Below are 15706 nucleotides of genomic sequence, written 5' to 3'. Positions count from 1 at the left end.
CGTGGTATCAGTCCTGTCTTTGCTGCAGTGATGTACAAGTATGTTATCGCTGGTGGGGTGGCTCCCGGTGCTTCTAGTGGAGACACTGGACCCGGTAGGAGGTGAAACTGATTTGAAAATGTCCTTCTCCCAGGGAGTGGAGTAAAACACTCCATTCTCTTTTACACCTTTCTTTAGCACAGTGTGATTTTTTTTTTTTTTTAATTTTTTTCTTTCCACATTCATTAAAGTGTGCAAGTCTTATGCTCAGATTCTAAACCTTTCAGCTTCAATCCTAAACTGTTGGTTTCTCGTATAGTTAAATTGCTGCAGCCAGTTCCGGCAGTCTTCATTAGTTTAGTCAGGATTATATGTGGCTTGCATGAACCTGTCAGCCGCATTGTGATTAGAATGTAATTATAAAGCCCTGTGGTTTATGTACCTTATTTTGCCCAAACTCTTGACTTTTGTGCATTTCAATAAGTCCAGAAGTTTAATCTGTTTTATACATTTTTCCCCTATGCATCTAATTGTGATGTGAAAGGAGAAAATTGATCTTGTTGCTATACTTCCTGCTGGGTATATTTGAAAGAGGTAGGGTGTCTCCACACTAATCTTCCATTCCAGCAGTTCAATGACAAAATTACCATAATGAAGTAGCACTGGTGAATCTTAATTAACAGGGAGAATGATGGGAGATGGAATGAATTTGAGCTTTTTTCTGGGCTGATGTGAAGTCAGTTACCAAGACAAAAATCAGTACGCTCTAAAAGCTCTGCAAAGAAAAATCAGTCCTAAACTAAAACCCTTAAGGTGCTGAAAAAGGGAACAGCTTACAGTGTGTAAATCTACATGTTTGGGAAGAGTAGGGTCGTAAAAGCTATAGTGTAATACATAAAATATAATGCTATGTGATGTGTCTGTGATGAATGCTCAGAAACACTGAAGTTTAAACATAATACATCACCAAAAAATGTACTGTCTTCTCATTAGACTGTAAAATCTTGCTTTATGTGTGTTGAGTTGAACATACACAATCCGTAATATCTATTTTATTAATATTACCTGACTAAAATAAACACATTTATGTATAATTCTGTCCTGAGTTTGCATATGAGCACTGCAAATCTCGCAAATGAAGTGTTTACACATTTGCGTGTTTAAACTTCCAATTACCATAGCAACACAGAAAGACTGAAGCATTTCACGCAGGTCAGACTTACGTGGTCAGTGACATATTTATGACTTATTTTGAGAGCAATTCCAAATTTTTACCCCTGCAGGGGAGTCATTCACTCCTATGTGTGAACAGCATTTTGTATTAATGAATACACAGAAGAGACACCCCCACTGCTAATTGTTGTGTGCACTAAGTAATGGTAGTCACAAAAGCCAACCATCCCAGTGTTAATGGGAAACCATGGAGATGGGACCTAGTTTGTCCTCTGAGCCACTGTGATGTTGTTTTCTCCTTGAGATGGCTCATTTGACATGCAGAATGTAAATCATCCATGACAAGCACTCATCCAATAATGAGGCTGCTATTATTTAAGCAGCAGTTCCAATGCACCATTAAAGTCTGCATTCAAAATGCGAAGTCAGAGCCTTTGACCTTTGTGTACTTAATTAAGTCACCATAAAAACTCAACAATAAAATGAGTGATGGAAGACATTTGACCTGTCATGCATACACAAGTGTGGGCTACACCAGCAATTTGAGTCCCTGAACAGCTCGAGGTTTGTGCATCTTCCACCGGTATGCAAGACTCTGCAATCAGGTATTCATGGGAGAAATAATCCAGTAATAAGATGTTTTTTTGTGCAATATATTCCCATAGATTTGCATAGCTATAAAGAACTGTAACCAAATTCATATATGCATTCCTGGAAAGCAGTTTTTAACAGCTTGCTAATTATTACTTATGCTGGCACCCTTTCAGTCAGCATTTACAATGAGTTTCCAGCAGAGCAGATCAGCTAAAGATGCTAAATTTTTAAAATTTGTTTACAGGCAAGCATACAATTCAGCATGCATTGTTTGAATTTGTAAGTTATCAATGCGATACCATTTAGTTGTCTTTAAATACAGCTAAGCAAGTTCTCTATTTACCCAGTAAATGCAATAATTCTATGTAGGGATTATTAGGAAATTACAGACCTGCAAAATAAAGAGTTTCCATTTTATTTTATAATTGCTATTAAAGAAAAAAAATACCAAAGATAATTTCAGTTAGTTCAAAATGCTGTATTACTGCAAGCACAGCAGGTGGCTGTAAAGAGCTTCAGTGTGTTACCCCCTGGCTCCTCTCAGTACCGTGTGATTTGTGTGTGGTGCATTGAGATGGAGGGATTGAGTTCGGGTTTTTTTTTTTTTCTTTCAACTGGCAGCACGGTGGCACTCATCATGCAGGTATTACAGGTCCTGGGGTAAAAAGAGGACTTTTCTTTCCCTGGATCATGAGGCCCAGAGGGATTGGATGCTCAAGCAAATCAGAAAGCTCATTGGCTACACATACTTAGTGTGTTTGTGCCTGTTTGGACCCGTTTTCCTCTGAGCCTAATCTCTACAGTTGAGAATCACGAGGGTGGAGAATAAGCTTGGGATGTTCATAACACCTGGGGACAATTACTTTCCCAAATAATCTGCCGGTCATAATCTAACAAAAGCTCAAAAAAGAGCTTGACATGGCACAGACTTGGCTTATTCGGCTAAAAATCTGTAGCAACCTTAGGTTCCAGGGGTTGTTTTTGATGTGTTTGTTTTAGCGTGCAGTATGTAAACCCATAGATTTAAAACTCAACTACCATGAGATGCGGCGTGATCTGCGCCATTAATTCAGGGGAGGGCGTATCAAACTGATTTGGAATTCTTGCAAGATGCAAACAGCTAGACATGATTCTCCTTATCCACCCAGAGAGGAAGAATATATTTCTGTGACTGAGAAACACCGTGGTTGCGAGAGTTATTTTTGGTCAGTAAACGAATCCAGCTGAATCTCAACCTTGAACATGAATCAGTACATTCCTTTCTATTTTGAAGCGCACCACCTTTTCAAAGATAGCGCTTCTTGTCAAAACCAAGTAAGTAATTCGTGAGTTATTAAAGTTTCAGTTCTTAAAAGTCTTGCAATTCCCCCTCAGGAGGTACATTGTCACGCAGTGACATGCGTACATTTGATGTTTGTTTCCCTGGAAGCAAACCTTTGACAGCACATTATTTTCTTTCCTACTTATTTAAAATCCAAATGCACTCCTGCTTCTCTCATGCGTGTATTGGAACTCTTGTGAGGCCTTTGCTGCAGAAAAACATCAATATTCTAATTTAGACCTGTTTGTGTTCCTACTGCTCAGTCTCTTGCCGTTTTTACTCTCCTTTGCACTGTCAGATTGTTGATGGAATAATAGGGGTGTAGGGCATTCTACGACTAAGCCCAGAGAGATACTACACAGATTGATGAGATTGCAGGGTAAGTGACACATGACAGTCTACATCCCAGCCCCCAACCTGTGGAGCTGATATCTAACACCCTGGCACGTTCTAAGGACATTCCGAAGTTTTAATCGACAGCTCGTAAATTAACATATTATTTAATTTAGCATCAAAATATAGTTGTAATGTGTATCATAATGTGTTTGTACAAACTGTAATTGACACAGAGATAAGGCAAATATAATTATAGATAAGCATTGTTTGTTCTGAGAAGATGGTTAATTACAATAAGCCTTCACAATCACTGTGAAAAGGCCCATGCATCATTGATAGAACGTAGAGAAAAAATTATAATTGCATAAATGATACATTACATTGCATAACACCTGCTCTGTGACTAATTATGCTGTTGCACAGTGGCTGCAATGACCAGTAGAACAAGTTCAAGCGATAAAAGGAATGTGTAGACCTCAGTAGCTGGTTGTTATTTTATTTTTTTCAAAGTCATTTCTCACATCAGGCTCCTTTTGGACCCAGTGATATCCAGCCTGTTAATGTACTGTCAGTGAATGGACAAGATTAATTTGCAGGAAAATACATTTGTGGAGGACAGAAACCTAAAGTATATGGCCTTTATGCTAATCATTCAAACTAATAAACACCACACTGCTGTGCTAAAGTTATTAAAGAATCTTTTTTCATTTTATATAATATGTCTAAGTAAGTTTATGTTAATTATGCATTGTAGGAATGAGTCATTTGTCAGTGTCTTTTATATTTGTTTTGTTTTGGTCCCTGTTTGATTTGCTGGTTCTATCTCTGTCATGGTTCCTCTAGTTTTGGTTTTACTTGTTGCAACCCCCTCCCCCGCCTTTTGACTTTGTCCGTTTGGCTCTTGTTTCTCTGTCCTGTTCCCTGTGCTCCTTTGTCTATTCCATAACTTTTATATTTCCACTTTTACTGCTTTAAATGCTGTGGGGTGTGTCCCCTGTTGTACGTCTTCATTGGCTATTGAGACTTTAATTGTCCTGCATTTGGTTGCTGTCCAGCATAACTCTAAATACACTGTATGTTAGAAAAGACATCTGTTGAAAGTATTACAAATTTTTCTGATAAAAGCATTACTAAATCAAATTTACTTGAGTTCTGGCATGCTCTGCTCTTAATATCATTGCATAGAGTACTAGAATAAGAAAAGCAGCTATGTACAGTTCAGGCATCATTACTCTTTGTTAATGTATTCGTTCAGTTCATCTACTTTCTTGCTTAATTGAGTACTGTTTGACCTTCTGCCTGTAGCTGCAATATGGTTTTATTTATCACAAGGGATCTAGCCTACATATCAGCCACATATTATAAAGGAGAAAAAAAGGGTTTCAAAAATATTTCCATTTCACCCACATGCATCACTTCTGTCTGTTGCATTTATAAGAGCAGAGGATGAACTGTGCCTGGCTTTACAGTTTGAATTTGTTCGCCGTAATCATGCAGCAAATATGACTTGTGACCAATAATTAGACATAAGCTAATCAAACAAGAACTTGACACATTAACTGCTAAATGGGCCTGAAAATGAGACAGATTTTGATAAATGACAGATCAAGACATGTGGTCACTGAGCCTTGATATGGCACTTCCGGCTGCCATCTTTCTTTGGTTAGAAATAAGATGCATCACGGGGAGTTTTTGTACAAAGTCCACAGGGGACCCTTTGAGATGTCTGGAAATGTGTTCAACGCAGTGGTAACCTAACTGTTGTCAAACCCCTACTGGGGTTTTGAAATTTTGAATTGGAGCTTGCTAATTATCATTGTGAAAAACAGATGCTCAATGCTCTGTGCCATTAAGTGCCAGAAATATCTCAAGCAGAAGCTACGAGAGGCATAAATAGTGCTGCTAAAAAAACAGAGGCATCAACAACATTTTATTTTATTTTATTTTTTTAACTTTTTTTATTGAAGGAAAAAAACTAACACATGTTGCAATAAGCTATAAGCAGGATAAGAGCATTAGAACCAACTTTGGAGCAGGTGGATGTGGCACACGAGCTTTGTCCCTGCATGTTTGCTCATCCAATGGATTCAATTTTCAGGCTTTAGGAGTCAAACCTATATAGTTATAGTTCTCAAGAAAAAAAAATATAAGCACAAGCAAGTGCTCACGATGCTGAAAAGCATTATGGACAATAATGGACAATTTAAAATAATGATACTCTAAAGAAGGTGGGTTGTATGAAATCAGATGAACAGGAGCCCACTTAGATCAGCCTGGAGTCCTTTTGGTAATATGCGTGCAGGATTCTCAGACAAAAGTAAGTAATGTTTTTTCCGATAATGTATATTGCATTGCTGAGCTGGAGTGAAAGTTAGCTTGGCCGTATGATGTTCTCCTCTAATAACTATGCAGCGTCCTACTGTGCTGTCTGCAGCATCTGCAGCCACTTGTTCTGGTTTGTTGCTCAGCATTGTAGTTGTGGTTATTGATTGCTGAAGAGCGGCTTGAGTTCACTTTGCCTGATTATTGTTTGGGATCCGTTTTAGTTGATAAAATACCTGCCTTATACGTGTACTGAGCTGTGTACGCCTGCCAAAAATGTGTAAAATTAAGCTCTTATCACAGACAAAGCTCAACTTTCATTCCAATATGTAAAAATGCCTTTTCTCCATAAAGCAATTTTTGCAAAAAAACAAAACAAAACACTGAATAATAAAGTCATTAGACCCCTTTTAATGGCTTCTCTGGTGCCATACAGCAGACATGACTATCACAAAAATAGCAGCTCTTTTAAATTATGCTTCTATTGCCTATCTGCTTCTTCAGTGCCAGTGGAGGCCTCGTCAAAATGATTGGCACTTGTAAGGAAATGAGTTTGACCAACTGTAGGGGAGCTGGAAAGTTAACAAAAAAGTTATTTACTTCACTTTTGACCAAACTGTATCCTAACAGCTGACATAACATTTTGAGTTGTTTTTCATTTTGGTGATTGATGTTTTTTTGTATCACATGCAACTCGGAGGTTTTTAACACCTCTGAGTTCCACTGTGTTCCAATTAATATATTCTCAAGCTCATTTAATCAGACCTGTAAAAAACACAGTCCAAAATGCCATGTGATGAGTAAACAGATTCGAGAGGTGAATTTGCCAACTCAGTGAATTTCAGTTTGACTACAGTGAAAACCACTGCAGATGAACAGGAACTGCTTTGCTCAGTAAACCTTGTAGATGGATACCTGATGGTCCTATCATAATACTGATACTGGGTTTTCATTTATTTTAACATCTCAGCTATTTTTACTTCCTACCAAAACACAGCAACATAACGTCATGTAGGAAAAGAACAATAAAACAGATGTTTTTCCACAAATACAATGACATGAATATCACATGTAGCTAAGAATACTTTCAGTTATTATTTTTTTCAGTGGGCATAGCATGATGTGAAATGCAATATAAGGACAATAGAATATAAGTACTGGGCCACCAACACAGAAGATCTGCAGGAAACTCCTGCCATGAAGCTCCTGGTGCACAGCTACTGTGCACCATGAAGCTCCTGGTGCACAGCTACTGTGCTGATGTTAATGTAAGAGGAGTTTTGGAACTCTGCAGTTACTGAGTCAGCAGAGAGCCAGCGACCTTTATGAACTATGCACCTCAGCACTAAGTGACTGCGCCCTGTAACTGTACATTGTCTCACACTGATTGCTGTGGTTCCTAAATGCTTCCACTTTGCAATAACGCCGGTTAATAAGACCCCTTCTTCCACAAATGTTTGTAAAAGCAGACTGGATTGCAGACTCAAGGCACACTGGACTTGTCAGTTGTTATATAATTATGAGTAATGATAAGATATGCAGTAGATGTTGAAATTCAAAAATTCTATTTTTCATTAAGAAAAACCCAATTTGCATTTTCACAGAGCGATGAACCGCTCCCTATCTTTACTTCCCTCTCCGTCTCTTTTTATATCCAATCATGTTGCTAATTAACCTGATTAGCTGTGAGATGTTCTGCCAGGTGTTTTTTGTTATGTTTTCATTTTTTTAAGCATTACAGCAACATTTTCATTCTTTTGTTGCTTCTGAGTTGACAGAATTCAGTTAATTTATTCAGTATGATCATTTCTTGTCAGACTCTGTTAGGCATGTTTTAACTAAAAAAAACTGATAATTCACTGACACAAGCCAGTGTAGTAATAAAAGCTAAATGAGGTTTGGAATTGTGTAGTAAAGGGTCAAGCACATAATTTAGGACAGTGAAGCTGTAATAACTAGGTGTGTTTCTTCGTACATTTTTCTAGATAGGCATCACTCAATATTTGCAGCTGATAAAAAAGTTCTAGAGCGTGGATTTCAGTGCAGTGTTTAGAAGACCAAATAAGCTCTTTGTTTATTGACAGAGCAAATCTTTAGAGGCTTTTTACTGCCTCTACTTGGTTTTAGTGTTCTCTACCTCACTCAATTCAAAGCACTGGGGTTGAGTGCAGGCGTGACCACAGCTGTAATGGCTTCTTTGAATTCTGTTTAGAGAGAAAGTTCATTCAGTCAGTTTTTTTTTTCCATGAGGTAAAATTATAATACTAACCACGGGTGGGCAAGCGCAGGGTTTATTGTATTTCAGGTAAGAATAAAACAAATGTATTAAATTCTGTAAATTCTTGGTAGTGATAAGGAAATAGTCCTTAAAGCTTTTTAAAATTCTCCATGGTGCCTTTGAGCTTTTATGATCTCCTTTTAACAAAGCACTAGGTCTTTTCATTTGGAAGAAAAAAGCTGTTTCCCTATACTCTCTTTTAGTAGGTTTATGATAGACCCATTTTGTTCAGGAGCTTATAGTACTTGACTTGGTTTTTACATCAGATGCTTTAACAAATTAAGAATTTCCCAAGCATTAACACATTTTAAAGGGAAATTTGGCTGTCGCGTTACATCTCATACACAAATGTGATCTGCTGGGTTCAGTTTAGTTGCGCTGACTTTTTAAAAATTCATTGTACAGAAAAAATACCCCCCCAAAATAATAAAAAATATGTGTTTAAAATGCATGGAGAGCCAAGTCCTGCATGTATTGAATGCCAAGTTTGATAAGTTTTTTTCTTTTTAAAGAAATTTTGAATTTACAAGCACAAAACAGCACTGTTACTACCAGGTGGGAAGACCTTGACAGTTATGAAGTATTGAGTTGTTTACCAAATTAAGGTGTGATTTCTTTCTGCCTGCGAGCTTCCCATTAGGCAAATGGGAACAGACCCCTATGACTCAAGTGCATCTTCTGCTTTTAGACAGCAGTAAACCTGTTCATAGCTGAGCAGCTGGAAGGTTTTCATACTCAATCTGTTTTTTCCCCTTGCCAGATTAAAAAAAATGAAAAATTTCCTTTGGTGTCTTACTCTGGATTTATAGGCAACATCTTTGAATACAGCAGTTAGATTAATAGATATCAAGTCTTTTCTACCAATCCTTAAAATTGGCAAGTAGAGGATCATGAGGATTCTTCTTCTTGACACTGTCAAGTGCTTTCGATCATTAGAACTTTTTCTTAAATGGTCTCCAATATATTTTCTTCTAAGTAAGGGGACGTTGATGTAGAACAGCGAAGGGGAGGTCAGGGAGATTAAACCCAACTGGCAGATCTATTGATTTTTTCTAAATTTCTTGCATGTCATTGCAGTGATATGCAAACCAAAAGCAGATATGGCTGGTAAGGATTCCTCTGGTTTCCAAATAAACATCATCCTGGATAAAGTGTGGCATGATGGTGAAGTGGATAATGCTGTGGCATCATAGCAACGGTTCAAACACTGGCTGTGGCCTTTCCACGTGGAGTTTACATGTTTGCCCTGTCCCGACGTGGGCCTCCTCTATGTATCCAGGCTTCCTTCTGCAGTCCAAAGACAGGTAAATTGAATTATACCGATGACATGGCCATGGATGTGAGGAGTGATGTGAAGTATATTGAATAAAGCACAGTGGGAATGTAGTTAAAATGTGGCTTGTAGCAAAAAGGCAGAAACAATCGATAAGTTAAAAAATATTACTCACTTTATGCTCGCTCATCTTGTGTAGGGCTAGCTAGATGCTGAAGTACTGCAACCACGACCTGCAGCCGTTCCACAATAAATAAATGAATAAAAACACCGGTCCACTTTAACCCCTGACCATCGCACACTGCCTATTAATCACGTGGTGGTGATTAATAGGCGAACATGACTGCCTTTCCTGTGTTACTGTTTAGGATCAAATTGGTTTGATGTTTAATGGCCCGTAGTGACGAAGTAATAATAACTTCCCTCAAATGTCTTAAAGCAAAAGTAACAAGCCCATTTTCAGAATGTTGTCAGAAAAATGACTACTCAGGTACCTGAAAAGTCAACTTAAGCACTGTAATGGTGTATTTGTACTTTGTTACTTCCCACCTCTGCCTAGGGGTGGCAGTATCAGTTTCTCAATGACAAGCCTTCACTCAGATTAAAAAAAACAAACCTCAGCCGAAACTGGTGTTGGTAACATTAACCATTCTTATTAGCACTGCCTAAAACATCTGCACAGTAAGGATGTTCCTGGCAATTCATTTCTTAGTCGACCAAATGAGAGGGAAAAAAAAAAAAAACTAGACTAACCAACTAGTCTAAAACTAAGAAACATTCAAATGTTAAGTTAAATTTGAAAACCGTTTAATGGAAAATGTCAAAAGCTGATAAGAAAACTTCTTTAAACTGTTTATGAGATTTTTCAATAATGAATCATGCCACTTAGCTGTGCGGCACCTTTCATTGTGCATTATCAACATAACACGTTATATTCCAGACAACGCAGAAGAAAAACACTTAAAACAAACTGATGTTATATATTATATGAAAACATGTAACTATATCAGATGTTCACGTATTACTAAAGTATGACAAGTTAACATCTGGAAAAGGAATATGAAAATGAATTCATCATCTTCCATCTTTAAGTGGTCAGTAAAATGGGAAAAAGCATGTGAGTACATTACGTTAGATACAAATCAAAGGCTGCTATATACGCAGTGCTTAACAATTTTACCAGCCAATGTAAGTCTTATCCCACAGCTACCGTAAATTAACACTAAATAAACAATATTGGTAATTGCTAAATTAGTTTTTCATGTTTCTGTTAAGGTTAATCTACCACGCTCTTTAATCAAAATCTGATTGTTATGCTAAAATATAATTATTGTTGTTTTCTGTGAATTTTCAAATGTAATTTCTTACAAAAAAAGCTGAAAAAATAGTTAAGCACAATATTATTTTTTGATTAAGAAGCCAAATAGATTCATATTTCATTCATCTAAATATCATTTACTTGAATTCCCGAATGGAAAAATTAGTTTTACTGGTTAAATGTTATGCTTGATTAATTTCTTACTTCTCTGATATCTGGATGTAAAAATGGGAAATTAGGTTGTTTTTGTTGTGTTGTTTGTTAATTTTTTTTGTCTAATAAATACCAATTTAATTTTTAGTTTTAAACGAGTGTTAGACAGACTCAAAAAAATATTTGTCTTTCTTTGTTTTTGACAGGTGGTCAACTGAATTTGTTAATCTTCATGTGGATGTCATTGTATAAATGGCTGCCATTACTTTATCCCAGGGTCATTATTATTAGTAATAAAGGTCAGTTACTTACTGATAACACCAAGATCAAATCCATGACACAGAAATTCACTGGATCACGTTGCAGGTTCTCCTTCCTGTGTTGTGATAGAAACAGCACATTTCTGAATTGGTGTAACCAGCTCTGTGTAAATGTAGGTTAAGAAATAGCCTCAGTAAGATGTATTTGCAGGGATATGCTACATTATTTAACCATGTGGTCATGTTGCTTAAGCTATCCTCTATAGCCATATGGACCTATGGTCGTTAACTGTTTGTGATTTAAGGAGTAAGGATATTTTGATTTCGATTAAGCGAATGAGGGGGACATTTTTAATACCTGATCAAATAAAACTTAAATACATAACAAAGGTCAAAGAGTGTTTTCTCTCTGTGGGAAGATTATTGCTCCTATGATCTCAAGCTCACAAGATCTCGTAGTCCACCAACTGATGGAACAATTAGACTTTACAAAAAAGCTTTTTCTAGAGTTCATGTTTGAGGTGAATGTTCATAGAGGTCTGTTCATCATTTCTACTAAAGTTTCTCTCAGAGTATTTTAGGGGGGAAAAAATTGCTGACTATACATTTACCCACTCCGAAATGAGGTTGTTCCTTAAGTGGCTCCTTTTTTCCTGGCTGTACAATGGAAAATAATAGCTCCCCTCACATTTTCCTTAAGTGCATCCAAGGCTGTGTACCTTTGATATTTAATAGTAGTTTTCCATTTTAGATTACAGTCTGCTTTGCAAGAATTAGAAAGCGGCTGATTTATTTGTGACGCCCAGGATTGCAACATTTTGTGATTACTTGGACTAAAAATTAAAATAGGCAACTGTTATTACGAATTGCCAAGACTGATGGAGATGGATGGTGCAGTGTTTCATGTGGAGTAGGTGTGTAAGCAAAGGAAGGCAGATCTGATCACATTGTTGCTTGGCATGATAGCACATCTGGCACGCCATGTGTCCAGTCCAGCTGCCTTTTCTTGTTCCGTGTGTGGAGGAAGGGGCTGCATGCTTCTGTGGTCAGACATAACCAGTGGGAACAAATTTTCCTTGCACAAAACGTTTATTATGTTTGCACAGTTATGTGCACAAAGATGAAAACTGTGCATTTTTTGTTAACATTACTATTGTAGTGTAGAATCGCTGTCACAGCTTGCCTTGTTATCATCACCTGTTTAAACGTAGATTTTGGAAATAAGCCGAAATAAAAGCAGTTTCTTAAATTTCCACTGCATTTCTACATCTTATATATGGCAAGATGTGGCTATGTGCCTGAAGGTTTGGCATGTGCTGGAGATTGTATGTTTTAGGAAAGCTATTGTTGAGCTGAGGCTGTCTCAGGAATGTAGAAAATATCAACTCTATCTCAAGGCATTCACTTTAATATCAGAGTATCAGGAGGAAACTGCAATTTACCCTACAGCTTTTACAAACACCACATCCAGACTGTGCAAGATCACGTAAAAGATAGCAGTAAATATGAAGTGACAAGTTGAAATCTGCATTTTATCCTCTATTAGAAATGTGAGCCTGTCTAGTTTTTATTTAATTTGATTTCTTACCAAAAAATGATGATGGTGGCAGACTTGGGAGTTGACAGCCTGTATTTAAAAAGTCGGGTCAGACATAGGTCAGTATGTCTGCCGATTTAAGAAGTTGGCTTTACACATTAATAACTTAGCCCCCTGTTGCCTGGTATTCAAGATTAAGAGGTTTTGCTGTTCAAAAAGGACTCGTCTCCCAAAAGTGGTAGACATTGTTTAAAACTGATCCTATTATCTCCCAGCAATATTCCAAGTTTGAGGAACTCATGCCTCATGTTCAGTAAACACATTTGAATGACTGTAATTACTTTATGAACCATTTTAAATTATTTAAACAAATTCCTCAGCTGACACTTGTAACTTGAGTTGACTTGACAGCATTCAGCTAAAGAGTAAGGTTTTGATTAAGGCTCCTTTTTTTGTCAGTGAGGGAACAATCATGGTATGATCCTCTGCACTCACTTGGCATTTACACTCAGCTAATCAAATGACAGCAGTTCAGTGCATTCGATCATGTAGACGTGGTCAAGATAACCTGATGCTCGATAAATTCAAATTGAGCATCAGAAGGTGGAAGAAAGGTGATTTAAGTAACTTTAAATGTGGCCTGGTTGTTGGTGCTAGATAGACTGAGTATCTCAGAAACTGGTGGGATTACTGGGATTTTTCCACAAAACCAGTGTTCACATCTGGGGTTTACAGAGAATAGTCTGAAAAAGAGAAAATATCCATTGAAAGGCAGTTCTGTGGGTGAAAATAACTTTTGGTATCAGATAGGTCACACTGCTTTGAGCAGGTAACAGTAACTCAAATAACTACTTGTTAAAACCAAGGTATGCAGAAGTCGATTTCTGAACCTACAACATATTGAACCTTGAAGCAAATAGGGTAGAACTTTAGAAGACCACATATGCTGCAACTTCTGTCAGCCAAGAACGGGAAACTGAGGTTACAGTTTGCATGGACTAAACAATACTGGACAATAGAAGATCAGAAAAGTATTGCCTTGTCTGATGAGTCTCGAGTTCTCCTGTGGTGTTCAGAGGATAAGCTCAGATTTTTGGAATAAACACCATAGATCCATCCATCCTGTCTTGCATCCATGGTTCAGGCAGGTGGTGCTGTAACAGGTGTAGGGGATATTTTGTTGGCAAAATCTGGACTCTTTTTGTACCAACTGACCATCATTTAAAAGCCATAACCTACCTTAGAATAGCTGCTGACCACATCTATCCTGTCACGGCCACAGTGTACCTGTCTTTGTATGGCTGCTGCCAGCAGGATATTGTGCCGTGTCACAAAGCTTAAATGATCTCACACTGGTTTCTTGAACGTGACAGTGAGTTCAGTGTACTCAAATGCCATCAACAGTCACCAGATCTCAGTCCAAAAAAGCACCTTTGGGATGTGGTGGAAAAGGAGAGTCGCATCATGTTAACATGGACCAAAATCTCAGAGGAATGTTTCCAGCACCTTGTTGAATCTGTGCCATAAAGAATTAAAGCAGTTGTGAAGGCAAAAAAGTGTTCAACGCAGTATAGCAATGAATACCTAATAAGGTGTCTGGTGTGTGTATACTTGTAGTGTATGTTTCTGTTATACCCATGCTGATTAGATAAGATGTAACATGCAGCTTTATGCTGTCCATGACTTCATCTTTTGTTCATTATAGCATTATTTTTGCACATTGAATTGCCTTTCTAACAATTGCAGAGCAACTGCATCAAAGGATTTTTCCTCACAGCAGTCAGTTGTATCTAAAAGTAGGGCAGTGTATCAGCATTTAGGCCATTTATTTAAGTGATAAATATTAGTTCACTATAAGTTAGTTTTACAACAGTTCTTTTTGAAATTAAATGGAGACATGAGAGAGAACAGTGAACAAGGTGTTGCCTGCCCAGTGGCATGCTGAGAGAAAATGTGCCCATTGTCTGCTTATGAAAATCCATATTGAAATATATTCAAATATAAATTGGTCTGAGAAATGGTTTACCTGCTGAGAAGACTAGAAATTCATTTGCATGCTCTACTCAACCATGGCAAGACCCAATCATAAAAGACTGAATGATACTCTGCTTCACATATGTTGGAAATCCTGCCCTCAAGAGCAGAATTAAAGCAAAGTCAGCACACTGTGCAAGCCACTGGTAACTAGCAGGAAATCTTTAGAATATCCTGTAGTTAGGAAGCCGAAATAGTTCCACATTTGTGTGGATGGATGGGGGTACCAATGCATGTATTTTTCTATCACATCTATACATCTCTTCTTTTTGAATTTTTAGGTTTTTCTTTTTTGAATAGTTGATTTGCAAAATATTTTTAATGTGTTTTTGAGAATATTATCTTACTGGTCGTACACTTTGTGCTGCTTTTGATTTCACCAAATTAGTGAGGCAGGCACACATTTTATCACAAAAGCATGAGTGCATAAGTATATAGTCAACATTCCCCGGGCAATTTGTATCTGACCTCCAGGTGACCTCCATGTATATCTTTCCAAAGGATTTCTGTGTTCTAATAATGGGACTTTTTTCACTGGATTTTTTTTTTAACAAGCTGTATTTTGTTGGAATTGTATGACTTGAATTGTGTGATTGTACATCCAGTCTTAATTCATAAAGGTGGGCTGGGTATCTGTGACAGTGGCTGGATCTTTGGAGCAAATTTAATATATTCAGTTCTGTGTTTATTTCTTCACATATTGCCACCAGCTGCTAGCAGGAAAAGCTACCCTAGCATGGAGGAAGATGACAGCAAAATTTTATTTTTGACAACTAAAAACTGTCAAGTGAGTTAACAGGACCGAGAAAGTCAGATGGCAATGCTTCCCAGTTTACTGTTTTTTTCTCAAGCTCTTGGTAGACTAGTTTAGGGTATCGGGGGATATCTGAAGTCAAGGTGTCACTTTAAAAATCTCCGACAGACCACCATCAATCAACTGAGGAATGCTGTCGCTGATGTTTTCAAATGTGTGAAGTGTGAAAGTTGTCCAGATGTGAAGCATGTCTTTTATCCTGTCTTCCTTCTCTCACCCTCAATGGTTGCGGCAGATGGCCGCCCCTCCCTGAGCCTGGTTCTTCCTGTTAAAAGGGAGTTTTTCCTTCCCACTGTTGCCAAAGTGCTTGCTCA

Source organism: Oreochromis niloticus, linkage group LG14, assembly GCF_001858045.2.
Source record: "Oreochromis niloticus isolate F11D_XX linkage group LG14, O_niloticus_UMD_NMBU, whole genome shotgun sequence".
Lineage (NCBI taxonomy): Eukaryota > Metazoa > Chordata > Actinopteri > Cichliformes > Cichlidae > Oreochromis > Oreochromis niloticus.
The sequence above is the reverse complement of the archived record's forward strand: the minus strand, read 5'-3'. Positions refer to the sequence as shown.